The sequence below is a fragment of the Lissotriton vulgaris genome, chromosome 1_1, assembly GCF_964263255.1.
Source record: "Lissotriton vulgaris chromosome 1_1, aLisVul1.2, whole genome shotgun sequence".
Taxonomy (NCBI): domain Eukaryota; kingdom Metazoa; phylum Chordata; class Amphibia; order Caudata; family Salamandridae; genus Lissotriton; species Lissotriton vulgaris.
Window position 1 is genome coordinate 450,849,441 of NC_141685.1, and position 22,118 is coordinate 450,871,558.

Sequence of the window (22,118 nt, forward strand, 5' to 3'; positions counted from 1 at the left end):
GGTTTGACCCCGCCTGCTCATTAGCAAACAGGGCACTGCGTAGGGCATTAACCACTAAACCCAGATGCACAGCAGAGGTACAGGTGGCTAGGAAACACTATAAATTTGCAATCACTGAACAGAAAGCTGCATTACTGTCGGAGCAGTGGGAGTCACTGGTCGGAAGTGCAAGCCAGAAGAGCAGTGGCCCCTTCTGGACGGCCGTCAGGAAAATGCGAGACATGGGCAAACAATTAACTCTGATTAGCTGTAATATAACCAGCAGTGTCTGGGAGGCCCATTTCTCTGAAATATATGCCACACCAATCGAGGAGACAACAAGTTTTGTCCCCGGTCGTCTGTGTGGTTTACAGATTGGTCTCCATGAGGTAGAAGTAGCCATCAGACAGAGCCTTGGCAACAAGGCTCCTGGTCCTGATGGACTCCCTATAGATGTTATTAAGTTCAGTCCGGATTTGTGGGCACCAATTCTTCTTAACGTTTTTAACAGTTTGCCCTCAGTGCCTATGCCCAATACCTGGTCCACTAGTACGATAGTCCCAATCTTTAAAAAGGGCAATAGGTCAGATCCGGCCAACTACCGACCGACCGATCTCACTCTTGGATAACACCCTAGAAATTCTGGGGCGAGTCATTTACAATAGAGTGTTGGAGTGGACGGAAGACAGTGAATTATTGGACCCCTGTCAGATGGGATTTAGGAGCAAGGTGGGCACGGTGGAGCAATGTCTAAATTTGAAGTTGGTCATCGACAAGTATACCATCGCTCGATCGTCCCCTATTTATCTTGCATTTATGGATCTTTCATCCGCCTTTGATCTAGTCAATAGATCCAAACTCTGGTCCACTCTTCCTGACTATGGACTAGACGAGGTTCTTGTTAACTTTCTGGCCTACCTCCATACTGACCTTAAGGCACAAGTTAGGATTGGGATGGGCAGGGAAGTTTCCGGACCCATTAAAGTAGGAAGGGGGGTCATACAGGGGTGCGTTTTAGCACCCCTGCTTTTTATTATTTACATCAATGGTTTAGCCAAATCTTTAAAACAGGTGACTCCAGATGTGCCAATAATCCAGGGGCAACCATTACCGGTTCTTTTATACGCAGATGATGCGGTCCTTATGGGCCGCACACCTAATGCTCTCCGCCAATTTATTAAAACTTTTGTTCAATATATGGAGGCTCTAGACCTGCGTGTGAATTTAAAAAAATCTTTTATTATGGCATGTGGCCCAGGGAAACAGAAACTCAATACCATACATGTAGGGACAGAGAAATTAGATTCTGTAAATACATTTCCATATTTGGGGTTGGTTTTCGCTGCGAACGACTCGTGGAGTGGGCATTTGGCCCACGCCACGGGCAAGTTCTCGAAAGCCACCAATTCCGTCCTGAGCTTGCCACGCCCAAAGAAAATAGGTGCCACTAGAGCAAGTTAAAAATTTTGTAGTTTGTAGGTTACAGTGCATACCAGTAGCCACATATGGGGCAGAGGTTTGGGGTTTGGGGATAAGTCCCAGCATTCAACAAGAAGAAAATCGATTTTGCAGAAAAATACTGGGCGCCCCAATCTCATCCTCTGAGTTTATTTGTCACAAGGAATTAAACCTTCCCTATACATGCGATTTTATCAGGACAAGGCCAGCTTTATTCTGGCTTAGGATCTGGAGGAATAGCTCAGCTGCCCTAACACAGGATATTATAAATGATTGTCTTAAAAGTGATAAGGGCTTAGCTATCCCCTGGCTTGCGGGAGTTTTAAAGACACTGTGTGCCGTGGGCAGGGGAGATCTTTTCTCCGACCCATCCAAGATCGAGCCCAAAGATAAGATTGAGGTCAAACAAGCACTATATGCACTTTATAACTCAGAAATAATGGGAAGGGGATCACTCAAACCTACCGTTGTGACATACATGGGGAATGATCTGTGTAGGCAACCGCTCCCACCCTATCTTACTCTCCCCATGACCAACTGGGAAAGATCACTGTTATTCCGCCTAAGAGCAGGCTCTGTGAAATTTTTATTGGGCTTTCCTTTGGGCTATTGTCATACAGCACATTATAGCCCGTGTCCATGTGATGGGATAAGCACTCAGAATAATTTGCACTTTCTATTTTTCTGTAAATTGTATTTAAAGTATATTAACTGGTTTTTAACTCCATATTTTAGAAAACGTAGACCCCTTTCTTTAGGGGAGTCTTATTTAATGTTGCTTTCTTTGGATACAGATGAATTAACTTTTCGAACTAGCACTTTCTTGAGACTGATAATCTGTGTACGCAAAATGATGGAAAACCCCTGAAAAACTAGATTTACGAGAGCTGTAAAGAAATTCTAGGATTACGATTACTGTAAATAGATCTGTATAGAGAATGGGACTGTTTTTATCGTATGTACTTTTATGAATTTTATGAAATTCGAATAAAGGTCTCTTGAATTGAATTGAATAGAGCCTGAGTAACAAACCCGATCAAGAAGTAACATGAAGGGCAGTCTTAGCTTTAATGGCGGAGTTAAGCAACTAACAGAACTAGCACAAATTACACAATTTAGGGAAAATCTCCCATACCCAGAGTCCTTTTAACTGAACCAATCAGTCTCACAGCCCAGAGTTTCCTTTACACCCCTCCTCTCTTTGCAGCCACTCATTACCTTTCTACGCTGATTTGTGACAGCACGAGGCCTCCTCTAAGCCAAGCCCCAGTGACTCATGTGTTGCCTTTAGTTTGTGCCTTCTTACAATTCATTGGAAGCACCAGCGTCTTAAGAATATATGGACTTAGCCTGAGAGGCCTTAGTACTTGCAGACATAGGTAAATAGAAGATGGGGCATCTTTATTTGTGATAACTGTTGGAAGCTGGTGGAGATTTCCCATTTTTGGAGGCTACAATTATGAGTTAATAATGGTAGCACGTGCTAGAGGGGGATCTGACCAGAAGCATTGCTCTGGGTGATTCTCCATTGATAAGTATATACGGCCTCTTTGTGCTAATGGTCACTAAGCACACCCCTCTTTAGCAGAATGATCACTGCCCTGCTTTCATTGGTTCAAATACTGTAATGCAATAGGAAGGTCTGGCTTTTTGCTTCAATGCCTCACTTAGTGGATTCTGACACCTACAGTGTGAAAAACAAAGTGCAGCATTCACCAACTGAACAGCATTGGAGAAGGTTAAGAGCCCTGAGAGAACCGGCACTTTATGCAACCACTTACACATTTAATCACTGACTTTCCAAAGTGTTTCACTTTAGAGATAGGGAGGCGACTTATGCTATTTAGCATGGTCTGGTGAACAGATCTTGCAAGGTGATAATGGTCCAGCCCTCATGATCTACAGGCCTGTTATTCCTACTTTCTTTGTTCCTTGAAGTAGGCAGGGTCCCAAATAGAGAAGGTCAAGAAAGGGACGTTGGCCTAGGAAGTTGTGCATGTGGATGGGGACAATCCACTACATGGCATTTTTTAATAAGAGCAGCCCGGTGTCAGCTCTACAACGGGGGTTGAGGGATTTATCCGAGATGGCTGACTTAGGGACGCTTAGCATGAACTGGCAGCGCACCAACAGGTCATCCTCACTTAGGTGTTTTCTACCTGGATAGAGTGAAACAGACCTGAGGGGATTCTCAAGCAGGTCGGGAAGGAGATAATAGGCTGACTTGTTGGGAGAAAAAGGGGTCACCCATCTTTCGCGAACTGCGTCGCTCTTGTTCTAACCTGTTTCATGGCCCAGCACTAGATTATATGGCATTCTGGCTGTGGTTGAAAACATGAGTAGTAATTAGAGGTCAAACACGACCTGAGAATTCAAAGACTGCAGTTATTGTACATGCCGGTCTGGGGGTCATGTGTAACACTAGCCACAGGAGTTTTTTTAAAACCCACGTTAGCCAACGACACTGAACTGTTTTAAAACAACATATACAGAAAACTGCAATAGCCCAATTTGTGTTGGGCTGTTGGAAAGAGAGCGGTATCCTGTGTGATCAATTAGGCCGAAGTAAAAGAAAAAAAAGATCAAGAATATAAGCACAAGTGCACATTACATTATTAAGAAAACAGTCTCAGGCAGTAATGCAAACACATGCAAATGATACATTCACTAGGGAGGTATGAGAAAATACAGAGGTGCCAACAAGCAAAGCTCTCCACCTGTTTTATGATGGAACTTTAGTTCATCACAAGCTTGTGACACTTTATATGAGGCTTAGATGAACGACAGATACAGAGTGTGCTAAAAACACATACCAGCATTACTCGGAAGTAATGGCAGACGACTCTAATGGAGCATGATTATTCGAAAAGGATTCTGCTTGATCAAATCCCACTAACTGGCTAAGAAAATAACTAAACAGTATTTAAGAAACATGACTAACATTGTGTCCTTTTCAACATCGAGAGAGTCTCATAAAACTGCATCGTAAAAGCATGCAGAAGGGTTCGTTTTCAAATGTAAAAGTGGTTGAGAATGAGTCACTCACAACAGAGAAAGAAGAAAAAACGGCAAAAAGGAATACATTTATTATGATAAATAATGGAAAAGTGAGTAACGTTTCAGAAAAAGCATTAATGAAAATGTTCCTTCTATAATATTTCTGCTTTACACATAGAATATGAAACTGCAGAATGTTATTTTGATTATTAATGAAAATATAAGAATAAGTAGATAGATAGTGCTTTTAGGAGCATTTGCTTCTTATGTGTTTACATTTCCGTAAATAGATTTAAAGTTAATATGCTTTTACTAAGAAATTTGGTGGTTTGTGTGGTTTTTTGTGTAGGCCTCAATTTTCATTCTGACTTTACTATTGCAGGCCTAAGCACTGTATTTTGTACTTCATTATTTCCTTAATGCACTAGAAAGGCTGACTCGAATATTTTAGCAGCGAATGTTATCACTGAAGTTTTCTTTCCTTCAGTTGAAATGTCCATTTGTTGTGCAGATAATGCTAAACTAGTAGCAAGCTGAATCGGAAATATACGAGTGCTAGCGATAAGTTGCAAATGTGCTTCCTAGTTCCCAGGTGAAATACTTTTTCATATTCTTAGCGGTCAAATAAACAAAATTCAATTGATTACGTGAGGGTTCCGGATGATTTGGACTGAAGAATGGTCATTCTATGATCACACAATAAAATCATGTCCAATAGAAATCGTGCAAACGAAGTACACGCTCCATTGTGGGCAGGAACGAAGAACATGTTGAGGTACAATTGCCCCGTGAAAAAAAGACATGTGCTGGCTATTTTCTGCAATTTCTTGAACACGACATGCTGTCGGTTTGAGCTCTGATTTCCCTTGAAATGAACTTTCCTCATATCCTCCTGCGTTTCCATCTGTTGGTGATCTTGAGTAGGCGAAAACCTTTCAGCTGAAGGGTCGACTACTCTGGCTATTGCACGCTGTGCTCTAGTCTATTTTGCGTCTCGGTCTTGATTATCTACAACCGAATCATAGTTCAATGACTCCTAAAATTGCATACTATATTTTGCAATGTGTATTCTTTCTCACTCTCTCTTCATCCTCTCACCAGGTATTTGATTTATGATGTATTTTTCTTAAACTGTTATTGAACTGTGTTTTATCTGTATACCTTTGAATAACTAAGTATTAAATGATTTTAATTGTATTTTTGCATTTTGACCATTTCAGTTCTAAAAGTTACATACCTTGATAAGAATTTCAAGTTTTTTTCTTTATATTATTGACAGTTTATAATTATTGATTATTGTTGTTAGATAGGCATTTCTTTATTACAGGTCCTCATGAGGGAGTGGCAGTTGTCTCTAAATTACCTAAGTCCCTATAACCTCTTACCAAGATCTATCAGAGGACCTCATGGTTTGTAGGTGTTGCTGAGTTTCTATGGGCCAAACTCTATGATAATGTGAAATGTTTCACTGATTTATGTGTGATATGTTGGAGTGTGAGAGGCGCCAATAATGTCACAAACAGTGTAGAACATAGATAAAAACAAATAAGTTTACAAAATTTTTATTGGGCTACAGAGATTTTTTAACATAGTATGCCATTAATTGCCTGGGACAGACTGATTTGCATATAGCCAGGTTCTGAGCTGGGATGGGGCAGTGAGATAAATAACGGTGATGGATCAAGCCCTGATCTTTGGACTGGGTAAGAGTGGTCTGTTTAACTCAGACACTCTGTTCATCACCACCCCCTTTTTGTAAATCGTTTTTGGCCACTATAGGTGTGGCAGGGTATACTCAGACATGAGTCCCTTTCTCACTGCTCCATCAGGATTCAAGCAAGCCGGGCCGAAGAGGCTGAAATGCCAGAAACTGGTCCCCGGTAGCTTGTCTCCTTTCTGGTGAAGAATTGGCTTGGTAGTTTAGTCTGCCCTGTTCCCATGATGCACTGGGCCAGGGACAGACTGATTTGCATATAGCCATGTTCTGAGCTGGGATGGAGCAGTGAGATAAATAACGGTGATGGATCAAGCCCTGATCTTTGGACTGGGTAAGAGTGGTCTGCTCAATTCAGACACTCTGTTCATCACCACCCCCTTTTGTAAATCGATTTTGGCCACTATAGGTGTGGCAGGGTATGCTCAGACATGAGTCCCTTTCTCACTGCTCCATCAGGATTCAAGCAAGCCGGGCCGAAGAAGGCTGAAATGCCAGAAACCGGTCCCCGGTAGCTTGTCTCCTTTCGGGTGAAGAATTGGCTTGGTAGTTTAGTCTGCCCTGTTCCCATGATGCACTGGGCCAGGGACAGACTGATTTGCATATAGCCAGGTTCTGAGCTGGGATGGGGCAGTGAGATAAATAACGGTGATGGATCAAGCCCTGATCTTTGGACTGGGTAAGAGTGGTCTGTTTAACTCAGACACTCTGTTCATCACCACCCCCCCTTTTTGTAAATCATTAATTGCCTGTGCACTTCCTCTGGCACTGCAAAAGCAATTCAAATCAAAAGAATTTAACATTTTGTGAGTCGTGCTATGATGTAGAACATATAAGGGGGACTGACAGTGGGTTGGGACTCCAAATTCGAAATACCTGCGCAATCCCAAGTCCTCCTGATGTAGCATTTCTTTTTTATCTCCTCAGAAAAATAAGTGAATTCAAACTTTAATGGATTTGATTGTGATCATTGAAAACAACTGGAACAAAACATACACACTGAGATGGTTTAAGTTAATTTAGGCCCTTCCTTGTAGAGAAACAAAGTTAACGGGCTATCCTGGAAAGAAACATGGCTGCATACAATATCAGCAATAAAATGTGGGATAACCTAAATAAAGGCACATCATTTGTCAACCTGCGCAGGATAAAGTCAAGGAGCAGCTGGTTTACTCTTTCGTCCATGAGCCTTCCCTCTGATCCTGAGTACAAAGTATGAAGGCCCAACTTTGATACAGCACCCACATGGGTGAAAGCCCATATGGACCTAGGAAAGGAAAAATACTGACTAAAGACATGTTTTACTGACCTGGCCTACCAGAGTGTTGGCATGATGCAAGGGTGAAAGGCACTGAAGTGACTCGTTAGATAGTAGGAGCAAAAATGGTCCTCTTTGGGGGACTGCATGTGATAAGAATACAATTTGGTCATGGAATCAGTGGTTACACTGTGACAATGATTCCTAACTACACTCAGCATTGTTACTGGAAGTCTACCAAGAGTCTCTATAGGTTAATTCAAAAGCTTAGGGAGGTTCAGGGTGGGGCAACAAGGGAGACATTCTCTTCTTGTCCACATGCTGAAGTGGCTTGTGCCTTTTTGTAATGTAGAACCTCAGTACAACATACTGAGGTTCTTGTGAGGAACGTTGTGGTTTTGTGTTCTACCGGCTTCAGTTACTCTAAGGCTGGCGAAGGAGAATCACACCATATGTTGGTCAACAAATAAAGGAAGTCTACAACTTGATACAGTTTCGTGGTGGTGTCATTACAACAATTTTTGCGACGATCACCAGTCACCTGTTTTGACACCGGTATCAGCATGAGGAGTATGGACAGTTACAGGAGCCCTCTGTAACTGTTCTGAGTGTGGTGCAGGATGGCTTGCTGCTCAGCATAAGGTGTGGCGGCAGGGGACGGTGGAGGCAGTGTGTTGTGCATGAATTTGGGCAAAGCTGCCATCGCTTCAATGGACTGAAGTCTGAGGAGTACTGGATGTCTTCTCCAGGATTATACCGACCTCCCAATGCCTTTCGTGCAAGTATTTGTTGCAGGATGTTTAAGGCGAACGCACTGTCGTTTTAGAGCACTGCTTTAGGACAAAGGCATTCTGTCCAGTGCTTACCTTGTAGTCTCCTGGGAGCACATACAGAGAGCAGCAGGAGGTGACATACGTGACTTCTGCAGAGTGCAGGTGTCCTTGTTTTGTCTTCCGTTTGTGGGAAGGAGGCTGCTGCACCACATGACTGGTTATAGGAAAGACCCATAGCTGGTTAGAGCAAAGACCCTTAGCCTTTATCTCTTGTGAATACTACTGCTACTATTTACCTGGCTTAGCATTCAGCATCAGCAACTGTTTGTGATTTCATTATCAAGGTCAACCTTCCATTCAGCAGGAAGAATGGATTGACCTTTTTGACAATTACATTGTACGCTTGATGGACTGGAATTTACTCCTGCAAGGAAGAATGTGCTGTTATTAGGCACAATTGGTAAAAAGGTGCATAATATTTTTTAAAGTGCTCAGATGTTAGGTAGCAACAATCAACCCATTGAGGATGTGTACAAGGAGGCAAAACCTGCGATTGGAGAGAAGATTTGCCAAAGAGGAGAACATGGTCTTATCTCGGTGTAAGTTTTAAACTAGACCGCAAAAAACAGATGAATCGAGTGATGATTTTGTTTCCGGTCTGCGTGAGTTGTCAATTAAATGTAAATTTGGACAAATAACTGATGAGATGATCAGCGATCAACTGATTGTTCAGTGCAATAGCAGAAAAATGCTGGAGCGCTTGTGGGCAGAGAAAAATCCATCCGTGAATGATGTCATCGCAATTGCTAAGGTTGTTGAGGAGTCTGAGAGATGCATGAAGGAGTTGGGCAAAAGAAGGTGATGGGCAGCCTGGTTGCAGCCGTGGCAAAAAGAAGGGCGCGTCTAAAAGATCTTCCAGGAAGGTTTCGGCTAGATGCCAGAGAGGGGGCAGATCGAAGGGATGTTCACGTTGTGGGAGTAATTACCACACCAGTGATTCAATATGGTGTTTCACATCTAACAAGGAGTGCAGGAAGTGTGGGCACCTGGGTCATTATGCTCATGTGTACAAAGAATCATCTAAGTCCCGTGTGGCTGTCACCGAGGACATATTTTTAGAAGATGACAACCAGAATCGAGTGTTGATGGTTCAGCCTGAGGTGGACGAAGGGAACCGGAAGTTCAGACCTAAAGTCTTGTTTGGTATTTGAGGCAGACTAGTGGAACTCATGGTGAACTCCGGTTTATTGTACACCATCATACCGAAGGCGATGTGGAAGAAAGAGTGGCTGCAAAGGTCTCTTCTGTCTAAAGACCTAAATCCAGGGGCTACCAGGGGGAACATATAAACGTTCTTGGGTATTTTACTTCTCTGATTGTGTTTAAATAACTGCAGGTTGAAGGGAAGGTCTATGTGGCGGAGGATGGGCCACCTATTTTTGGGTGGGTGCATCAATTTGATTTGCATATAGTAATTTAACCCCATGCTCCAGACCAAATGTTTGTAGTCACTGATGTTACCACTGAAGAAGTGTTGGCACTAATGAAGGATGTATTAAATGAAAAGCTGGGTGAGATAAGGGACTATGTCCACAAAACAGTTTTGAAGAAAGGTACTTTTTCTGTTAAACACAAATTGGGGAGGGTGTTAGTTGTAGTGAAGGCTAGGGTCTAGAAACGTTTAGATGACATGCTCAGTGAGGTGGACCAGTTGTAATTGCCAATTAGAGCTATGGTAAACTTAGATTCTGTGTGAATCTATGCAGCTTGAACCAACATGTGGCGACAGATACTTTTCTTCTCCCAAATATAAACAAGCTGTTAATATTGCTCAAAGGTGGTAAGTACTTTTCAAAGATTGACTTGAAAAGTGCTAAACACCTGAACCGATTGCAGGATTATTCACGCAATCTGATGGCATTTGTCACCATGGAGTGAACTTTTAGGTTTACCAGAATGCCGTTTGGGTTATGCTCGGCAGCAATCATGTTCCAGCAGATCATGACTGAGGTGTTTAAAGGGTTGGATAATGTGAAATTCTTTCAAGACGACATCTTGGTCTTTTGTGGGTTCCTCCTGGAGCATAACATCTCTTTGAGGTCTGTGTTGGCTAGACCGAGGGAGGTGGAGCTCACTTCGAGGAGAGGCCAATGTAGGTTCTTGGTGAAGGAGATTGAATACCTTGGCCATACTATATCCGGTCAAAGGGTTTGTTCAAGGTGAACTTGTTAAAAGCTATTCGGTCTGCACCAGTTCCTCATGATAAGGATCTGTTATGATCATTCATGGGTTTGATTAAATATTATGCTAAATTTGTGAAAACCCTTGGCTAGCAAGACTGAAGATCTGAGGGAGTTGCTAAGGAAGGGGTGTACGTTATTGTGTGGGTGGCAAGAGCCAAAAAAGAGCATTTGATGATGAGCATTTTGTGATGCGGGGATCCTTGCACCATATGACACCCAACTCAAAACATTTTTTTTCCTTGGGGCACCCTCTTGCCACATAAACAGTTTTCTCTCTAAACATGCACCAATCAAGGTTACGCTTCCACATGACAATAGTAGGGGGTGTGAGCCCTCCCCATAGTTGAGCAATATCTCTTTTAGCAACGGCGGCACCCAGTGTGACCAACAGCCTCTCTGCCCCCACCAAGTGTGTGGGCTCCCACACATGGAGTAAACATCTCTTAGCTTCTGGGCGGAAAGTTTTATGAAGGACCTCACTCATGACCATGTGTATCCCCCTCCAATATCTCTGAATCTGCTCACATTCCCAAAGAATGTGCATAAAGGTGGCAATCTGTCCACACTGTCGTCTGCAGTCTGTGCTTTCCCCATGCCCCATGTGGACCGGTTGCGGTTGAGTGATGTAAGTCCTGTGGAGAATTTTCAATTGTACCAGACGGAGACGTACAGACATTGCCACCTTCCTGGGGGAAGGCAACCACCTCACCCCACTCCTCGCCGTCCAGTAAGAGGCCATCCCTCTCCCATGATTCGTGTAACTTAACCAGGGGATCTGGTGTGTTGTTAAGCTTTTTATAGGTTAGCAAAATAGCTTTCTGCAGAAGTAGCCCATCCAACAACCTATCCTCTAGGGGGGAGGAGTCAGGGAGGGGGTAGTCCCTATCTATGGTGGTGGTCAGTGCATGTCGGATCTGCAGATAGCGATGGAACTCAGAATCTGCGAGCTCGTACTGTTGTTGCAACTGGCCAAAGCTGAGCATGCTACCCATCACCCCGCGGTCACCCACCCGTGAGATACCAATGAGGTCCCACTTATCGAAACCTTTGGAGGAGTGTAGACTACCCAGTTATTCCGAATCCCACAAGAGGGTAGCAAGCGTTAGTTTACGTTTCCACCCTAAACTTCTGTTGACTGCGTGCCATACTTGTACCGAGTGGGAGGTGGGCCCAGTCAAGGGGAGTTTCTTGGAATTGGCATATAGGGCTCTATTGTATGTCCCACCCGGCAGCAGTCATCTATCCATGGCACAGCCCGGCTCTACCGGGCCCCAGTAAGTACCCTGGTTGATGGCAGCAAGGTGAGCAATGTTTATTTATGTCTGGGAGGCTAATGCCGCCATTATACAAATTGAGGGTTAGTTTGTGAAGTGCTATTCTTGGTCTCCCATCCCATAATAACTGCCGCTGTAGGTCCTCGATCTCTTTAAAATATTGCGCTGGTACTGGGACAGGATAGTTTTGTAGGGCATAAAGGAAGCGGGGTAGGGAGCAGCTCGACCGAGCAGCGAGAGAGGGAGCGCCCTCCAGTTGGCAACATCACGTCGCAGGCACTGTAGGAGTGGGAGCAGATTCCTCTCATGACAGAGCCAGGGTTCGGCGGTAACAAAAAATCCCCAAGTATCAGAAACAGTCAGACACCACCTGTATAGGACAGTCCCTGGGGAGAGACGGAGTCTCACCAGACAGGATTTGAAGGAGCGATTTCTTCCAACTGATGGAGTAGCCCGAAAATTTACCGAAGGATGTAAAGATGTCTAAAATACATCGGAGGGATTTCTTGGGGAAGGCCAAGTAAAGGAGAATGCCGTCTGGGTAGAGCAAGATACGGTCCTCCCACACCGCTGACCACCGCAGTCCACGTATGGCCAGATCACACCGGATCCAGGCAGCCAGAGGCTCCAAGGACAAAGCGAAGAGCAGGGGCGACAACGGGCACCCCTGCCTAGTACCTCGACTGAGAGCAAAGGTGTCGGACTGTTTATTGTTGACCACCACCTGTGCGAGAGGAGCGGAATAGAGGAGCATTACACTTGATATAAACTGCGGCCCAAACCCCATTTGAAAAGCACTGCAAAGAGGTAGGACCATTCAATAGTATCAAATACTATGGAGGCATCCAAGGACAAGATTATAGCATCCTCTTGGATGGTGTCAGCCCGCTCTATCATCCCATGCACTCGTCTCAGATTTAGAGCAGTGTTGCGATGTGGCATAAAGTCAGATTGGTCCGGGTGCACTAGGGCACCAATCACTTGCGATAGGCGGGTGGCTAGGAGTTTGGCGAGGATTTTTGGTTCTGCATTGATCATGGAGACGGGTCGATAGGAGGCACATCTATCTCTAGGTTTTCCTTCCTTGGGGATGACCACCATCAATGCCAGCCGCTGGTCAGGTGGTAGCTCCCCCACTTTCCTCGAACATAGTCAGCAGATGCTGGGCAAGCTTGTCTGGACGCAGTTTATAGAGCTCAATGGGCAATCCATTATGCCCCATCATTAATTATGTCACTATCCAAATAGCTCCGAACGTCCTCGGAGTGGACCGGGAGTTTGATGTCTCTGAGGAGGCCAGCAGAGTCTGCCTCGAGGAGGGACAACTGCATCCGATATACGTTATAGTACGCGGCGAACTCGTTGGCAATGTGAACTGGGTCTACGATCTTTGCACCCGAATCGGTCGTCAGCTCAGGCACAAAGCGGTTGGCTCTTTCCTTCTTGTCCAGCCAGGCAATGAGTTTCCCCGCCTTGTCCCCCCATTCATACACCTTACCATCTCTCTCCCTCCCCAGGACCTGGCACAATCAGTGGCAATGGCTTTATACTCATTCATCTTTAATAGCAAGAGATGTGCTGCCTCTTGGGTGCCTCCCTCCCAACGTCTGCCTCCAGTTGTAGAACTTCTCTTTCGACCACCTCAAGCTCTTTGGCGTTTTCTTTCCTAACTCCCGCTATGAGACAGAGGGCTGCCCCTCAAACAACTGACTTGAATGCTTCCCAGAGTGTCTGTGGTGAGTCCACTGAGCCAAGGTTCTCCTGAAAATAGCAGTCAATCACCTTTTGCAGGTCTGTGCGAACCTTGGGGCTTCGCAAGTACCAGGGGCTAATGGGCACCACCATGTCAATTCGTTGGTCCCCCAGCACCAACCTAGTCCACACAGGGGAATAGTCAGACATGCCGCGTGCAAGGTGACAGACCTCATGTAAGTGTAGAAGTTGAGAGGCCTGCAAGAGTAAATAATCAATGCGGAAGAGCTATGGTGAGCTCCAGAAAAAAAGGTGGTGAAATGCCCTCCAAGCGTCCGAAAGGCCGAATGCCTTGAGGAAGTCGGGGAGCCAACTATTGGAGAACCCCATCTCACGAGGGGGTTGGCGGTCCAGTGTACCAGATGCCACATCATTAAAATCGCCCCCCACTAGCAGTAGGCCCTCTGGGAGGGAAAGGAGCAGAGTACCCAGATCCGTAAACGTTTGACATTGCAGTCCTGGCGGGACATAAACCGACACCAGAGTAAATGACCTACCCTTCCATTGGCCAGTGAGTGCGATATACCTCCCGCGTTCATCAGCGTGTGAAGACTGAACAGCAAATGGGAAGGTGTTTTTAGCCATGATGCCCACTCCCCTAGACCCAGTGGTGAAACCCGAGTGGGCAAGGAGCCTATATCCTCATCTATTTAGAGCTTTACACATATTTCCGACAATATGCGATTCCTGAAGGAGAACCACATCTGGGGAATGCCGTTTTATGTACTGCTGGATGATGGTGCACTTTACCTTATCCCCCAGCCCATTCACGTTCCAACTAATTAAGGTGAAACTTTTGTCACAGTGCGTTCCCATAATGGAGTGCTAAATGTGGTCCCGTATCCCAAAGCCATATTAATAGGTTATGTTATGTTATGTTATGTTATGTGGTTTTTTATTTGGCGCACAGATGCTCCAGCTAAGGAGCGTCCTGGCGCCCGACAAGGCAGCTACACAACACAACTAAATAAAACAGCACAAGCAAATGACTAAGGGAATAAAAATGTTTTCACAGCGCGGCGAAAAGAAAGCAAATCGCTCATAGCGCGAATTGCCGGGGGTAAGGAGTTCCACAGAGCAGCGGCCCGCACTCGAAATGAGCGTCCGCCGGCCCTGCTTCGCTTAAAGCGTGGTACCACGGCCAATTCAAGGTCTGCCGATCTTAAGGGACGTGCTGGGATATAATTGGCCATGAGGGTCGTAAGGATCGTTGCCGGGGACCCCTTCAAGATCTTATAGGCGACGCAGAGGACCTTAAACTGAATCCGCTGCGCCACCGGAAGCCAATGCAGCGCTCGTATGGTGCTGGAGGTAGGACAGAATCTTGGAAGGCCTACCACCGCTCTCGCTGCGGCGTTCTGGATCCGTTGCAGACGCCCGATCTCAGCTACGTTCAACCCGGCCAGCAAAGAGCTCGCATAATCCAGCCTGGAGATGACGGTAGCTTGGATCATGAGTTGCCGAGTAGGGGCGTCGAAGAACTTTAGCACAGGACGGAGCCCACGCAAGATGCCGAAGCAACATGCAGCCGTGCGTTTAGTGTGGCATGCAAACGTGAGGGAAGGGTCCAACCAGACCCCGAGGTTCTTAAGCTCGGCGACTGGGATGGGAGCAGACCCCAACTCCTCCGGCCACCATCTCTCTCCCCACAATTCCGGTTGTCTACCAAATACCATCACCTCGGTCTTACTAGCGTTTAGCTGGAGACAATTGAGCGTCATCCAGCTAGCGACCGCCCTCAGTCCTTGTTGAAACCTGGGAGCGTCGACTTCAGCATCCCCGCTGATCGTGACCGCTAGCTGAGTGTCATCGGCATATGACACCATGGTCATACCCCATTGTTTGACAACCTCAGCTAGCGGCCTTACGTACAGATTGAACAGCGTAGGACTCAGCGAGGAGCCTTGGGGGACGCCCAGGTTCAACGGATGGAATTTTGACTGATAAGGTGGGACGGTCACGCTAAAGGCCCGGTTGGTTAAGAACGACCGGAACCAGTCGAGAGCAGTGCCGGTAACACCAGCCTCCTCTAACCGTTGCAGAAGGATAGGGTGCGAGACGGTGTCAAAGGCAGCGCTTAGATCTAATAGCACCAGCGCTGCCGTTTGTCCCGCGTCAAGCACGGAGCGAAGGTGCTCCACCATATAAAGCAGAGCCGTCTCCGTGCTATGACCTGCCCTAAACCCATTCTGCGTGGCGTCGAGTATATCAGCTCGACGGAGATGTTCCGAGAGAGCGGCATTTACGTGTGCCTCCATCACCTTAGCCGGCCACGGCAAGAGTGAAATAGGCCGGTGATGCCGAAAAAACAACAGTGAACACCCCACAACCCCCAACCCCAGATCCTACACCCCCCTCCCAGCCCCCTGCACACCGGGCATGAATCAGCACAATGAACGAAATGTGCAGAGTGCCTGTCACCCCAACGTGCCACAGTAGCTAAGTGTGGGGAAGCGAGCTCCATCCCCCCCGACCCTCCACCCACCCCCTGAACCCAGGGAAGAGAAAACAGAAAAATAAAACAACAGTCCACAATGGGGGGACTGCTAGAGATCAACAGTCAAGAATACAGAGTCATTGGATCCCACATGCACAGATCCGCACAAACGCGAGGCTAACGGTTCTTGGGGCTTAAGCAGACAGTGTACACATGGGCCCCCGCGTGGGATCAGTCCAAGCGGGCCCAAACCAGTAAGTGGCACCGATGGGTCAATAATCAGCGTGGGTAGTGTTCTCTGGCATCTCTCCAGCCCTCCAGCCAGTCAGCCGCCACCTCCGGATGGTAAAAAAAACAGGCCTTACAGTTTGCTTCGACCCGCAGCCGGGCGGGAAAGAGCATGGCGTATTTCAGCCCCCTGTCCCTGAGTGTTTTTTTAACGGCCAAGAACGACCGTCGCTGCTTCTGCATAGCTTGCGTAAAATCTGGGAAAAAGGTAACAGTAGAGTTCTCATATTTGAGAGGCGGTGAACTTCTGGCACTCTGCAATATTACATCACGATCTCTAAAGTTCAGAAGTCTCGCTATGATTGGACGAGGTAGCGCCCCGGGTTTTGGGCCCTCTCCACCACAAAGAACTTCGAGAGGCCCTTCGGCTTGAGCTGTTGAAGCACGAGGTCCTCGACAAACAGGTCTGGAGCATGCCCCTCCGATTTCTCCGGGACAACCAGGATGCAAACGTTGTTGCACGGATAGCGCGCCTTGTAATCATCCAGCTTCTCTTCCGTGAATTTCTTTAAGTTGTGTAGGCTCTGGACCTCATTTTTTAGTTGCGAAACATCGTCTACTAAGCTCTTTGGGGTTACCTCCAGCTGTTTGACTTTGTTGTGCGTTTTATTGAGGTCTGCCCTAAATAGGGTCATTTCCACTGTAATGGCGTCTGTGCGTTGTTCCATGGAAGTGCGCACTCCTGCGATGGCCTCCATAATGTCCTTCAAGGTTAGTTCAGGGATGTTAATCTCCAACTCACTGGTAGGTCCCCCCCAGGAGGCAGACTCTGGGACAGTGCCCTTTGAGTAGGCATACTTGTCCAGTTTGTTTTGTTGCCTCACCCTGGGGCCCTTTCCCCCTAACATTGTGGCCACAACAGTGGAACTTAGGCCAGAAAACGCCACTGTCCTCGTCGAGGTCTCCACCAGCCCCTTCGCAGGATGCAAACAAGCAGTGGGTCACACATCAGCAGCAAGATCGACACCACAGAGCCCCAAAGAGTTAGGCTGCAGCACTGCCAAGCCGTCCCAGACTCCCGCTCCTTCAGGATCTGCTGCTGCCTACCGCTGGCGCCAACTGGGTGGGGGTGGACCACAAAGCCCCAAGGATGCACAGGCAGGACCAGTGTCTGCCCCAAGGGCAGGCGGACTCACCGTCACAGAAGCAGGGCACCGCAGGCACAAGGGTGGAGGATAGATCGCCTCTATAGCCGCTTCAAATCAGCCCACTCCTCGCAGACAAGACCGCGAGCCGCGGTGTAGATCGGCAGTGCGCCCCCACATCGGCGTGGTCACGGTTCCGATGTGGGGGCACACCAAGAGCACTCGAGGACGCAGATGCAAGATGTTGTCATCTGTTTGAGCGCGATTGGGCTGAATAGCAGACCGGCAGAGTCTTGGCCACTTCTGGACTCGGGTGAGTTTGGCGGAATGATGGGTTTCGGGCTGGCGGGTCCGGAGTTAACTCAAATCGCAGCCATCACTCTGCCGCGCGTCTCAAAACATTTTTAACTATGGATGCAAGTGCGTGCGGTTTGGGGGCTGTTCTTTCTCAGGCACATGTTGGTACAGAGAAGACTGTGGCTTTTGTCATGCGTTCTGACAGATTGTGAGAGCAACTATTCTGTCATAGAGCATGAGGCTTTAGCTGCTGTTTGGTTTGTAGAGCATTTTAGGACCTTTTTATGTGGTCTTACTTTTTGCATTCGTATAGTCCATTAACCTTTGGTCAAAGTTTTGAGACCTGGTAGGGCTGGCAAGGGGTCTGCTAGGCTGTGCTAGGGTAACTTCAAGGTTTCAAGAGTATAAGTACCAAATTGAACACATACCAGGGTGGAAGAACGCAGAAGCTTCTCATGCTTATCTTTGGAGTGGTCAGAGGGTGGACAATCATAATACTTCAGCTTGGGTAAGGGAAGGAGCTGTGGCATCACTGTGTGATGTGGAAGAATGCGTGGGAGATTCATTATCGGCAGAAGAATGGTGGACGTTTCTGGATCCTGTTCTTCAGAATGTGGGGCAAATGGGTTTGTATGGGGGCATAGAGAGAGCATGGTGCCTCCGTCTACTGGACCGTTTGTGAAAATTCTGGATGAATTTACTTTTACAAGTGCCAAGGATGTACTGATGAGAAATGACAAATTCGTGCCACCAGAATGATTGAAGCATAGGATCTTTAAGCTGGCTCACGAGGGGCAAACGATGACCAGAAAATGTCTGAGGGAAAACCTTTGGTGGCCATGTATGAATGTTTAAATCACTTCATGGGTGCAGAACTGTGAGGTGTATGGAGAGAGTGAGAAGAGACTTAAGACAGGTGTACAATCTTCCCATGGGAATATTGAGAACCTGTAATGTTTTCTGGAATTTTTTTGCATTAAACATAATCACACTGTTCTTAAAAAACCCCAGGCGAATGGCATGGTGGAAAGGGCTAACCGATTGGTTAGGGGCACCATATCTATGGATATCCAAAGTGGGAAGGACTTCAAGGCTACGGTAGGTGATATGGTATAGGCTCATCGCACCACAGTTCATTGTGTGACCAATGTTTTGCCCTTAAAGAAATTTGGGGAAAAAAGCAGGGAACTAAAAGGCTCATTGGTACTGATCAAAAAGGGATTGGGGATGTGACGGGTGTAAGAAGAGAGAGGGTGTGTGTTGGTGACTGGGTCAAGATTAGGCATTGAAAGGTAAGCAGGGGTTTAAGTAAATTTTGGCGCCTGTTCAGAATCCAGCAGGTGTATGACAGGTATGTAGTGTTGGACAAAGATAACAAGTGCAATAAACGAAAAGTCGCATTGTACCAGAAAGGGCAGCGTGGGGATGGGAGAGAATGTAAAGTTACTGTTGAGCCCCTGCTTGCGGGCTTAAACGGTTTCATGCTAATGAGTGATGAGGAGTTGGTCAGCAACAAGGTAGGAGAAGAGAGTGGGCGTGTTGAGTGTGGAGGTGGAAGTGGTGATGCCAGAGGGATCATGCACACCGGTTTCGTACCTCATGTGCAGGGTTAAAGGAAGCCGCACTTCTAGACTTCATAGACCTCCCAATATTTGGAGGAGTACATTATGCTCTACTAAGCCTTAGCTGTGTCTCATGTCTTCTGCTTTACGGGCTCTTTCATGTACGGCAACAATATTCTGTAATTTTGTTGCAATTTTCTTACAGATGATGTCATGTTTTTAATGTTTTTTGTTTCTTTATGTATTTAATTTTAGTTTATTTTTGTGTCTACTCTTGTGTACAAGGGAAGGGGATGTATTGTAATGTAGAACCTCAGTATGACATACTGAGGTTCTGGGGAAGAACGCTGTGGTTGCGGATTCTACCAGCATCAGTTGCTGTGACTGGTGCAGGGAGAAACCCACCATATGCTTGTCAACAAATTAACAAAGTCTACAACTTGATACCGTGTTGTGGTGGTGTCATTACAACATGCCTCACTCAGCGGGCGGGCTGTGGATGAGGGAGAGGTGTGCTGTTGACAAATCTTGGCTCATTTGGTCTTGTACCTGGCCCTGCCTTGCAGCTCACTGGCACTGCCCTGCCTGCTGCACAGCATGTACCCACCCTGTTGTGCTTCATGTCTGTCAGACATACCCGGCGCAACCTCACCACAGACTTGAGGTTGGCAAGAATATTGAACTGAAGGTTTCAGAACCAGTAGATCTTCGAGCTGCTGCATGACGTGCTGCTTCATTTGAGGTTCTGAAGGCCTCTGTGATGTCACCTGGGGGTAGAGGGTTGAAACCCGCAGTATGGGAGACCAGTAGAAAAGGAACATGGAGCACTGAACCTGCTGTGATGTAGGTAAGGTGGTAGAAGATTGAGCTCAGGGGCCACCATGGTGGGTGTCCGAGGGTAAGGAGGTGAAGTGCTGAACCACCACCATGCTTGAAGGTGATGGGACAATGCTTGTAGTAGGTCTAACTACTGGCAAGCACTCAGTTCAGAAAGGCCCTGGCTTGGCAGTTCAGACTGGACTGTCCCAATAGGAGCAGATTGACAACTGATTTGCATGTGGCTAAATCTAATCTGATGCAGCAGGGTGGGCAAAACAATGATGGGTTGGAATGCTACCCCAAGCAATTGTTAGTGGTTAGATGCATTGCAAGCTTCCTCCCATCAGCTTTTATGTGTCTGATGCACAACCCTAACTTGCCCGGGTGATGACCAGAAGGGGGTCCCTTGAACACTGTGCCACAGGAACCAAGCCACAACTGACTGCAGAGCCCCAATCAGGGCAAAACTGGTCTTGGGGTACTTGTGTTCCATTTCAGTGGAACTAGCTAGGCAGTTCAGGCTGGACGATTTCTATTGGAACAGGGTCAAGACTGATTTACAGACAGCTACGTATAATCTGAGGTGGCCAGGGAGGCAAAATAATGATGGATTAGAAAGCTACCCTGAGCGATTTACAGTGATTAGACTTATTGCAAGCATTCTCTCATCAGTTGTTATGTGCTTTATGTACCGCCTTCAGTTGCCTAGGGTAAGCCCAGGTATGGGTACCTTGCTCACTGTGCCACGTGAACCAAGCTACACCTAATTGAAGAGCCCAATCAGGGCAAACCCGTTTTGGGTTGCAGTTCAGAGAGCACCTGGCTTAGCAGTTTTGGGCAGGGTCAAGACTGGTTTGCATATGGTAGATTTAATCTGAGGTGCCATGGTAGGCAAAATAATGATGGGTTGGAATGCTACCTCCAGTGGTTAGACTTGCTGCAAGCATCCGCCCATCTTTTTTGTGTATTTGGTTTTATACATATTCACATTAATATAGAGCTGTAGGAAGACCTCCCAATATAGGAGAGATTTCCCTTATCAAACAATATATTTTCAAACTGAACACATGCATGTTTTATCCATTCACTGCAGTTTTTTTGAATGCCTATTTTAGTGAGATGTTTATGTTATTTTATCCAATTTACATATACTTTGAAAATTGTTATAATTTTAGGTGTGACTTACTGAGTTACCAGTCCCACTATAATTAAGAGCAGCACTCATATAAAGCCCACTGAATTTTTTTTTAAGTAACAGAAAATACACAAAATCATACTTAAGTTGGTAATCGAAATTTGGCTAGCATCGTAACAGTAAGTTTCAATTCTATTAAGGATACAGAGGCGAGGAAAATGCTTTTCTTTGTCCGTCTTTATTTTATTTTTTCAAACAGATTTTATTGTTGTCCACAGCTAAAGATTTAGGGCACCATTCGCCAACAAGCCCACGCAGGGGCCCCACAAGACAATGAGCACAACATGTACAACATGGCCAAGCTAAGAGGTCAATGCTTCTCAAGGACCCAATTCACGGCTGGACTGTTCTCCTTAAGTCCGTAATGTTCTGTGCTTGAGTGGTCAGGATTGAGTCCCAGTTGGGCCTAGAAGGGATAATCTACAAGGGCAATGCTGCATCTCAAGAATCCTTAAACACAAAGTGCTCTCCCAATTCTCAAGCCCCATCAATACCAGCGAGCGCGTTCCGCTAGTGTTGAGTCCCCAGAGCACCAGGATACCTGAAGGTGGACGTTTTTACCTTGAATCAAACAGTAACAAACCCATATCCCTCAACTCTCTCTCCCCACCCCCCACACTCCCTCTCCCCCCCCCCCCCCCAGTGGTGGAATTGCCATACAGTAGCGTGTCAACCCTATGAGGCCTTTAAATCTGGAACAGATGCATGGCCCTGAGAGTAGAGGGGCACACCGCAGATGGTAGGCCCTTAGAAAGGAACAAGACCAGTGGTCCCCAGCGGTACTCAAAGTTCTTAAAGTCTTCTCGGGATATGTCAGACATACGCTCCAAGCTGAGCAATTGCCATGGGCGGGAGTGCCACAGTGACATCGCGGGCGCCTCTCTCTTCCTCCATGCATTTGCAACTGCTAATTTAGCAGCCCCCAAGCATAACCACATAATTCTTTTATCGGCTCTGGTTTGGTATTCTAGCAGGGGGTCCCAAATG